General features: G+C 51.3%; 1 non-coding gene across 1 annotated transcript; it reads left to right on the forward strand.

Moving 5' to 3' along the window:
- The first annotated feature begins 5740 nt into the window (after positions 1–5740).
- LOC147231326 (U6 spliceosomal RNA) lies at positions 5741–5847 on the forward strand. Its single transcript, XR_015106659.1, has one exon. It is a non-coding gene; the product is annotated as a U6 spliceosomal RNA (small nuclear RNA).
- Positions 5848–9318: the final 3471 nt, after the last annotated feature.

Below are 9318 nucleotides of genomic sequence, written 5' to 3' on the forward strand. Positions count from 1 at the left end.
TCCGGGAGCTCGCCGCCCGGGGATCCGTGTCCGAAGAAGGAGAACCTTGGTCGGTCTGCAGGGTCCGAGCCGAAACGCATCCACAACCACATAAACATTAGCTCATCCACTCATTCGCATGTGCGTGCCCAGAGCTCCGGGAGCTCCATGCAAACGTCCTGTCAGGATCTCCTCTCGGCAGCCGAGAGGAGACACGGCTGGGATTAATTCGTAATCGGCGCCAGCTGCAGCAGCTGCCGCTAATCAAGAGCCCTATAAAGGGCAGCGGCACGCTCTGCCTGGGGATTGGCCCAGACCACTGTGGACCCCTGTCACGACCGGACCCCTACCCTGCGAGTCCCCTCCCCCTCTGGACCTTCGGACCCTGACCCCGTGAGACCCCCTGGGGAACCACCAGACCCTGCGTGTAGACCGGGACCCCCTGGTGGACCACTGGACCTTGACCCAGCCCGAGATCCTGCCTTGACCTCTCCCTGGTCGCATCCTGCCCGACGCCTCTCCCTGGTCGGAAATACAGGTGAAAGTAGTTGGCTTCCCAGCGCCGCTTCCGACTGTCCCGGCAGCTTCCCAGCGCCGCCACCCTGCCTGGGGCCCGTCCTGGTGAGACCCAGCGACTCTGTCTCGGGGCCAGGGACTTACCAACGACACCCTACCTGCCGCTCTACCCAAATAAAGCGCTTCAACCCAGATTCCTGCTCTGAGGTGTGGTTCCCTGCCCGAGTCCGCCCCCGCGTCCCGTGACCGAATCCCCCGGCCACCATGGACTTGGGGGACCACACCCACCCAGGCCGGCTCCGTGGGGTGCCAGGAGGCGCCCATTGAGGGGGGGGGGTACTGTCAGGGTCTCCTCTCGGCGCCAGCTGCCGCTAATCAAGAGCCCTTCAAAGGGCAGCGGCACGCTCTGCCTGGGACCGGGGGATTGTCCGAGACCACTGCGGATCCCTGTCACAACCGGACCCCTACCCTGCCACAACCTGACCCCGTGAGACCCCCTGGGGAACCACCAGCCCCTGCGTGTAGACCGGAACCCCCGGTGGACCACCGGACCTTGACCCAGCCCGAGATCCTGCCTTCACCCTGTCCGAGATCCAGCCTTGCCCTCTCCCTGGTCGCAGCATGCCTGACTCCACTCCCTGGTCGGCAATACAGGTGAAAGTACTTTCCCCGCTTCCAAGTGTTCCCCGGCGGCTCCCCAGCGCTGCGTTCCTGCTCACCAGCGCCGCTACCCTGCCTGGGGCCCGTCCTGCCTGGGGACCCATCCTGGTGAGACCCAGCCCTGTGCGACTGTCTCGGGGCCAGGGACTTACCAACGACACCCTACCTGCCGTTCTACCTAAATAAAGCGCTTCAACCCAGATTCCTGCTCCGAGGTGTGGTTCCCTACCAGAGTCCGTCCCGTGACACGTCGGGAGAAGGCTCACCTTGGCCAGTCTAAGGGGTCCTGCTGCCCCCCCTCCCTTCCCCGCCTTGGAGAACAGAAGCATCTTTTAATAATGCATTTACAAAAGAGGGACGCGGGGGTTGCAGACCGTGTTCCCCTGCTCTTTGTGGTGAAGAAAAAGACCACAATCACTCACACTGTCACGATTCCTCGGGTCCCTGGACCAGCGGCACAGTAGTCACAGCAATTTTCCTCTGGCACCTGGAGACTACGCCACACCAGAAAGGAATTCAACTAACCAAGCAAGTATTTAAGTCGGACCCATGGTTGCAGTCGGCGTCCGGTCTCGTTCAAGTTACACCCTTGAATAAACCCACCTGCAAGTCCATGTACCTGTGTTTGTCGTACATGGGGGTAACGTAACAGAAGACCGGACCACAACTGATCGCCCCCAGCTGCAGAGGGCCGCCTCGTCCCCAGCCAGAATCTTGTCTTGAGTGGCACTGCCATACGAATGCCTCTCCTGGAGTCCCTTCTTGGCCAAGCGGCAGCCCCAAAAGAGCCCGACACTTCGACGCCTCTTGCTTGTTGCAGAGGGTCCGACGCGCCGATAATTCGACGCCTCTCCCTGGTCGCAGCGTGCCTGACGGTAACCCTGCCTGGGGCCCTTCCTGATATCCTGCCCTGACCCTCAGGTAACCCTGCCTGGGGCCCTTCCTGCAACTCTGCCTGAGACCCAACCTGCTGCTGGAGGCTCTCAAAATGAAGAGCCCGCCTCTGGCCAGCTCCACAACCTCCACGCCGGCCGTCAGTACTGCCGCAGCAGCCTCTTTCACTGCTGGGCCCGTGTAGCCGAGTGGCTTCAAGTTGAAAATGGCGATGACGCCTCAGCCCACCTCTGCAGACGTGGGGCAGCCCACCGCCTTCCCCCAGGTGCCCGGCCAGCTCCGAGGCAGCAGCAGTATCGCCTCTCCTCCTGGACGAGGGTCCCATCTCCACAGTCTGCCAGATCTCCTGGTCAGCCTGCTCCGCGTCCCCGTGACCGTCCCCACGGTCGCCCCCCTCGTCGCTGGAGGGAGGGGGTACTGTCACAATTCCTCGGGTCCCCGGACCAGCGGCACAGTAATCACAGCAACTATCCTCTGCACCTGGAGACTACGCCACACCAGAAAGGAATTCAACTAATCAATCGTTTAAGTCAGACCCATGGTTGCAGTCGGCGTCCGGTCTCGTTCAAGTTACACCCTTTAATAAACCCACCTGCAAGTACATGTACCTCTGTCTGTCGTACATGGGGGTAACGTAACACACACAAACATCAGCTCCTCCACTCATTCACATGTTCACACCGACGTCCCGGGGATATATGTAAACGAGCTCATCACAGACCGGCCAAGAAGGTGCAGCTTGGCCGGTATGCGAGGTCCTGCTGACACCCGGCACACCACCCCCACCCTAACCCCACTTGTAATTTTCAATACATTTATGAGGGGGAGGATTTGGGTCGTGTCCAAACCTCTTAATGAAAAAAAAAAAAAATCTTCATAATACATTTGGAAAACGTGTGGGGGGGTGCGTCCCAACCTTTTCCTTCTGCGGCGGTGACCTCGTCCTCTGGACCCGGGAGTCTGTCACTGTGCCGTGTGTGAGAGCGGACACGGCCGTGACCCTGGTACTCCAGAATCGCAGGAGCTCCACACAGATGTCCTGGGGAATCGTGTCCCAAGAAAGTGCATCGTCGCCGTGCTGAGTGGAACATGCCGGCCGAGGTGGATCCTGCTGACACCCCCCACACCAACCCCACTTTAAATCCTTCACATGTGGACATTTATGCTTTATGCCCTCTCGACGGAGGTATCCGCGCATGTGCATCTCCTGGAGCTGGCTGAGGCCTAGAGATAGAAAATAAACGACACGTCTGATGAGCTGTAATAAAAAGAAGCATCTTTCCATAATTTACAAAAGAGAGGGGGCAGGTGTGTGTGTGTTGGGGGGAGGTCCCAACCTTTTCCTCCGTTTTGTCTTGAAGGTGTCCTTGTCTTTTATCATCTGGACCCGGGAGTCTGTCACTCTGTCGCGTTTGATAGCGTATACGGCCCCGGACCTGGTACTCCACAACCACGGGACTTTGTCGAAAGGACAATCCAGCTCCCAGAGGTCCTCGCCGACGTCCCGGGGCTACGCATATATGAAGAAAGTACGTCATCGCCGTGCTGAGAGGAACATGCCGAGGCGTCCCCGCCACCACATCACAAACTTTGACTCCCAGGATGGCTCCTGCTGACAGCTCCACTTTAAATCGTCCACTCGTTTACATGTGCATGTCTCTGCTTAATGCCCTCCCGACGGAGGTATCCGGGCATATGCCTCTCGGGAGCTCCGGGCTGGCTGAGGCATAAAGATAGAAAATATACAACACGTGTGATGAGCTGTAATGAAAAGAAGCATCTTTTCATAATACATTTGAAAAAGAGAGGGTGCGTGTGCGTGTGCGTGAGTGTGTGTGTGTGTGCGTGAGTGTGTGTGTGTGTGTGTGTGAGTGTGTGTGTGGAGGGGGGGGGGGTTCCAAACCTTTTCCTCCTTTTTTTCATGGCGGTGCCCTCGTCTTCTGTTATCTTCCAGCCCTGGGATTCTCTCAGTGTTGCGTTTGATAGCGGATACGTGCCCGGCCCTGGTACCCCTGAACCACAAGACTCAGGCCAATTTCCGTTCAGGCGCCTCCGGACTCTGGTACCCCCGATTCGCGGGATTTAGGCGCATTTGGTGCTCGGCCCTGGTACCCCAAGTCCGCGGGACTAAGGCAAATTTCGTGCTCGGCCCCAGTACCCCCAATCCGGGAGCCGGGCTCCTGCTATTCTCCACTCCTGGGCCTGAAATGACTGAAAAGCGCAGTCACAATTGGCTTGATTTGGAATGTGGTTAGGACACAAGCCAAAGTCTGCCCGCAAACGCTTGGAGGAGATTCAGGGTGGTCCGCGGCGTCAGCCAACGAGGTGGTTAAAGCGTACCATCGGTAGGCGGACTGGACTAAAATTCTTCAAGGTGAATCAACTAAGGGGAATCACCTTTCAAACAAGGAGCTCGCTGGATTCCCTTTACAGCCTGAGTGATTAATGAGGTTTCAGAACAATGTAAAGAGCCACTTCAAGGGTTGCCCCCCCTTTTGGGTGAGGAAAAGACTCTTCTGTGTGTTTGACAAGTATTCCACTGACCACAGGTGGTCCGTGGTTGACGCCAAGATCAATGGATGGAACCGAAACAGGGAAATGTAAGATGACACAGGGAAGTGAAGTGGTTCCCTGACAATGAATTGAAGCCAGGCCAGGGAGCTTAAAGAGCCAAATCCCGACCACTAAGACCACAGCTTTTGTCAAGAAACATTTTCATCCAGGATTGAACAGAGTAAATCTCAGCGAACAAGCTCAAAGATGACCGTGGCTTGTTGAACGTCCACGATAGACGGACAGGAACCCATAAAATCCCAGGTCTGTTCAATGGCCTTGGCTAAACAATAACAGAGAAAATGGTAATTGAGGGTGAAAGGAAAGATCATCCAACTGAAAGATTGCCGAAGCACGCGCCACCTTGAAGTTAATAGAAAGTTGAGGAGAGAGGTAGGTATCGACAATATTACATTGTTGCGGACACGCTGGGGTAAAGCACAACCAGTGCCACATCAGACAACTTCCCTGACCGGGAATTGAACCCAGGCCACGGCGGTGAAAGTGCTGAATCCTAACCACAAGGGCGGCCACCCCCCAACATAGCCAACATAACCATACCCTGAATTTGGCGAACATGACGATTTTGGCCAATCAGACATCAGAGAAGAGTCTGCAACCACCACAGTCTGATGCTCTGAAAAATATGAGAAACTTAAAGGCCCCGAGCCAAAGGTAGCCCAACACAGTTCCATTTCTATCACAGACAGTCAAAATAATAGATGTCAATACAAAAGGATTCCAACTCACCTGAATGTACATGCTCATGCACTCCCAGGAAAACAGCTGCACAGCAGTTAGCATAAGCCAAGAGTGCCACACGGATACCTCAAATGACAGCAGGGTGGGGTTGCCTTGTTGGAAAACTAAGGCATGCTGTTCACCGGGACCACCAGAGGATGTGGTAACATTCCGGGATTCCGGGGGGGGCCCGGGTCGTGAACATTGCCAAACATACATCTGCGATCTGTCAAGAATGCGACAGCTTCATCTTTGGCAGTGTTGAAGCCTTGAATGACAGCACACAGCAATGCCTGGAGTGTGCTTTTCAGAGACCCATTCCCGTCGGAAGGAACCCTCGCTGAACATGGTGGCGCTTCCTGCCGCTGCAAATCGAATCGGGATGCTGCACCCTCATGTGTTAGTTCTCTAACACATACACTAAAATTGGAACGATACAGAGAAGATTAGCATGACCCCTGCGCAAGGATGCCCTGCTTGACTTGCTAAGAGCTATGTTCCTGTGTTCCATTTAAATGTTCCTGGAAAGGTACATCGAGACAGCCGGCTACTCTGCTAGCACAAAGTTTTCACTGGCACACGGTCAGAGTGATAAACAAGGACATGCATGCAAAAGTTCACTTGCGTGTGTATTTGTTTCTCAAAAGCAGCCAAAGCAAAATATGGACGAAAAGCGCGGTCATGTGTGGCCTGACTCAGAATGCGGTTCGGACACAAGCCAAAGTCTGCCTGTACACGTTCGGTGGAGTAGTCCGGTGAAGTGGTGTGAGGACAACAACCTCACCCTCAACATAGGTAAGACCAAGGAGATGATAGTGGACTGGAGGAGGTCTCATCTGCCACTCTTTGTCCAAGGTTAAGAGAGTGAGTGGCTTCAAATACATGGGTGTCCACATAAGCGAGGATCTCACCTGGTCCCTCAACGCCATGCAGACGGTCAGGGTGGCTGAACAGTGGCTGGACTTCCTGAGGAGGCTGAGGAGGTTCAGCATGTCGCCTAAGATCCTCAGCAACTTTTACAGCTGCATTGTTGAGAGTTGCATCAGCCTGTGGTATGGCAGCACCGCCGCTCTGGACCGCAAATGCCTGCAGAGAGGATAACCAGAACCCACAGGAGAGCTGCCTCCATCGCCAAGGACCACGGCCACCCCCAACATGGACTGTCCCCCCCCACCCTCCGGCCGGTAGTACGGGTCTGTGAAATGTAGAACAACACGATTCAAGAACTCATTGTACCCGACTGCCATCAGACTCTTACACAGCTGAAACTCATTCTCCTTGCACTTGTAAAGTCTACTGCCAATAGAAATGCTATCATCCTTGCACTTCCACTTTGTGAGTTGCGCACCAACCTGCACTCAATCGTCTTCTTGCACTGCCACTGTTGTAATGTTCATATTAATATCTACAATCATATTCATAACAATGTTTACACTCTTCTGCCAGCACATATCCCAATGCACTGCAGACAGAAAAGTAGGAATTTCACGGTATAGGGAAACACGTTTCTACACTGTGCACTCAGTATTTCTTTTTCATTTTATTGCATTATCATTGATCTAATGCTAATGAAATCAAATGAGTAAAACATATTAAAAATAAAGTGCTTGCACTCACCAAAATGGATCTCCTCCAGAACACCGTCTTATTTGGAAATATAATCCATCTTCCTTTCTTTTCTCAGGAAGACCTCAGTGGCTCTGTTGTACAATTTATCATTTCAGCTCCATCAGTAAGTCCTTTTCCATGGAGGTCAATGCCGAAAGCCGCGTCTGTCCTGTCATGTTTCTTGCATAAGTTTTGATACGCTGAGATTGACCGCCCAACAGAGGCAGCGGACACAGGGATGCTCTCAGCCAAGTCAGATGTGATTTGAAATGGGTAGGATCTAACAGTGTTTGGTGGCTCTGTATCAAGCTGGAGGAGACTGTTGGCGGATATTTTTTGGGGTTTAGTTCAGATATTTTGCAAAGCGCCACCTCTCAGGCTATCCAATCGCAGGATGCGTACATGTCTAATTTAGTGTAAGACCTAGCTGTCCATGGCGTAGCAGACTCGAGATCCGATCGGCTACAGCAACAGACTATCGGGGTAGAAAGATGCTGAGGTTTGAACCACCGGGCAGGACGCCTGGACGATGACCGAAGAGGGGGTTCTGTGGATGGAGTGAAAGAGGACATAAAGTCAGTTGGCATTACATTACATTACATTACAGTCATTTAGCAGATGCTTTTATCAAAAGTGACTTATAAAGGCATGAGAGAAGATGATAAAGAATAGATTTAGACCACGGGAGACGATTTGCTGCGGCGACCCCTGAAGGGAGCAGCTGAAAGAAGTCGAGGAAGAAGATCTATTATACCCATCCATTAACTACCGCTTATCCTGCACTCTTTTATAACATTCATATTTAATGAATAAGTGTGTGGAAAGTTGTTAAAACACGGCAGTCCCTTGTATGTTGGGAACTCAAAAGATGATATCATGTGACAACCTTTATCTATTTACTAATATGCACAGTAAAGGTCTCGCAAGATTGAAATTGTACTGTTCTGCGTCCCGACCTTTTCCATGGCGCCTGCTGCCGAATGCTGCCTTCACCGTCTCCTCCTTACTATCCTCCTTAAAGGCGGACCAGACGAAGCCCCGCTGGGGGGCAGCAGCGCCTCCACCGTCTCTCTGGCGGTAGGCGGTCGATACATGGAAGCTCCATACCGGAGACCCATTGTTTTTTGAACATCATGACGTGAAGGATTGGGCTCAGGTGCAGCATGTGCTAGCAGAAAATGCACTTCTGCTGTTGTTGTTGTTGTTGATGTTGCTGTTGCTCTTGTTGTTTCTCTTCTCTCCTATTGAAAATGGCTGCAGGTGAACCCCTGACTTAGTTTGCTGAATAATAGAATTATGTAATAGTGTGTGCGCGCGTCTGTGTGTGTGTAACACACAGCAGCAGAGCCTATTGGATTTGTATTGTATTGTGTACAATAAGTGCAGCTGTTTTAGCCGGAGGCTAAACAAAGAACCAGAAATAGATCTATTTGAATGTTTTTCCATATGGTGCGCTGTTCATCACGTGAACGCAGCGCTGGATGTGGCGCAGGTTGGTACGTACAGGGTTTGTAATTTTTTAGTTTTTAATAGTTTGGATTGTCACATTTCAAATGTATTTGTGTGATTATAACATTGAAGTAAAGTTACAGGAGGAGTGGGGGTATTCGCCAAGAAAAAACAAACCAAGTTCCAGGTATTGCTCAAAATCTCTACTAGAACTACAGATGCGACTTCAGTAAATGCACTGAATAAGTTTGACTAAATAAAAATAAACCATTCATGTTTTAAAGGTCATGGAAAAGGAGTTGAGTTCAGTAAAGCAAAGGTAAAATATAGCATTCTTCCATTCACCAAACATACTTATGAGCTTGTTTTTAAGCCCCGACGTTCATTAATTCATAATTCATAAATGATAGTTTCCAACATCGTCGATAAATTGCCATATCTTCTTTTTTTTTGTGCCTGGAGGGCAACTTTAGTAAATGAGACTTTAATGAACTTGAAATGAAATTCAAACCAAAATTGAAATGTTAGTCTGCAGACTGTAGGGTTGATAAATATATAAAAGGTTTGATATGCATTTCTTTTTCAACCTTTTCTTTATTGCATCTTTAAGACTTTGACAAATCGTGATCCACGCACACGAACAGTTGTGTGTTATTGCCCAGCACTCAACTGTGATATTGATGTTTAAATTGCCCTTTGGCCCTTTTTACATGAGTCAAATAGAAATAAAAATAGTAATCTGCCCTCCCCCTTTAGCCCTCGGAAGCATCCAGAGGATTAAAAGTGCATTATTTCTCTGAAAAATCCAGTGTCTCAGGATTTTTTTTTTTAAAAGGAAAGATAAATATATTTCCCACCATTTTCGCAGTCTTTTCCATTTTTTTTCTATTCTTTCTTTCTCTCCCCCCCCCCCCCCCC

The sequence above is a fragment of the Fistularia commersonii genome, chromosome 9 (genome assembly GCF_037954325.1).
Source record: "Fistularia commersonii isolate RoL2024-O1a breed Wild chromosome 9, RoL_Fcom_v1.0, whole genome shotgun sequence".
In the NCBI taxonomy this organism is placed as follows: Eukaryota; Metazoa; Chordata; class Actinopteri; order Syngnathiformes; family Fistulariidae; genus Fistularia; species Fistularia commersonii.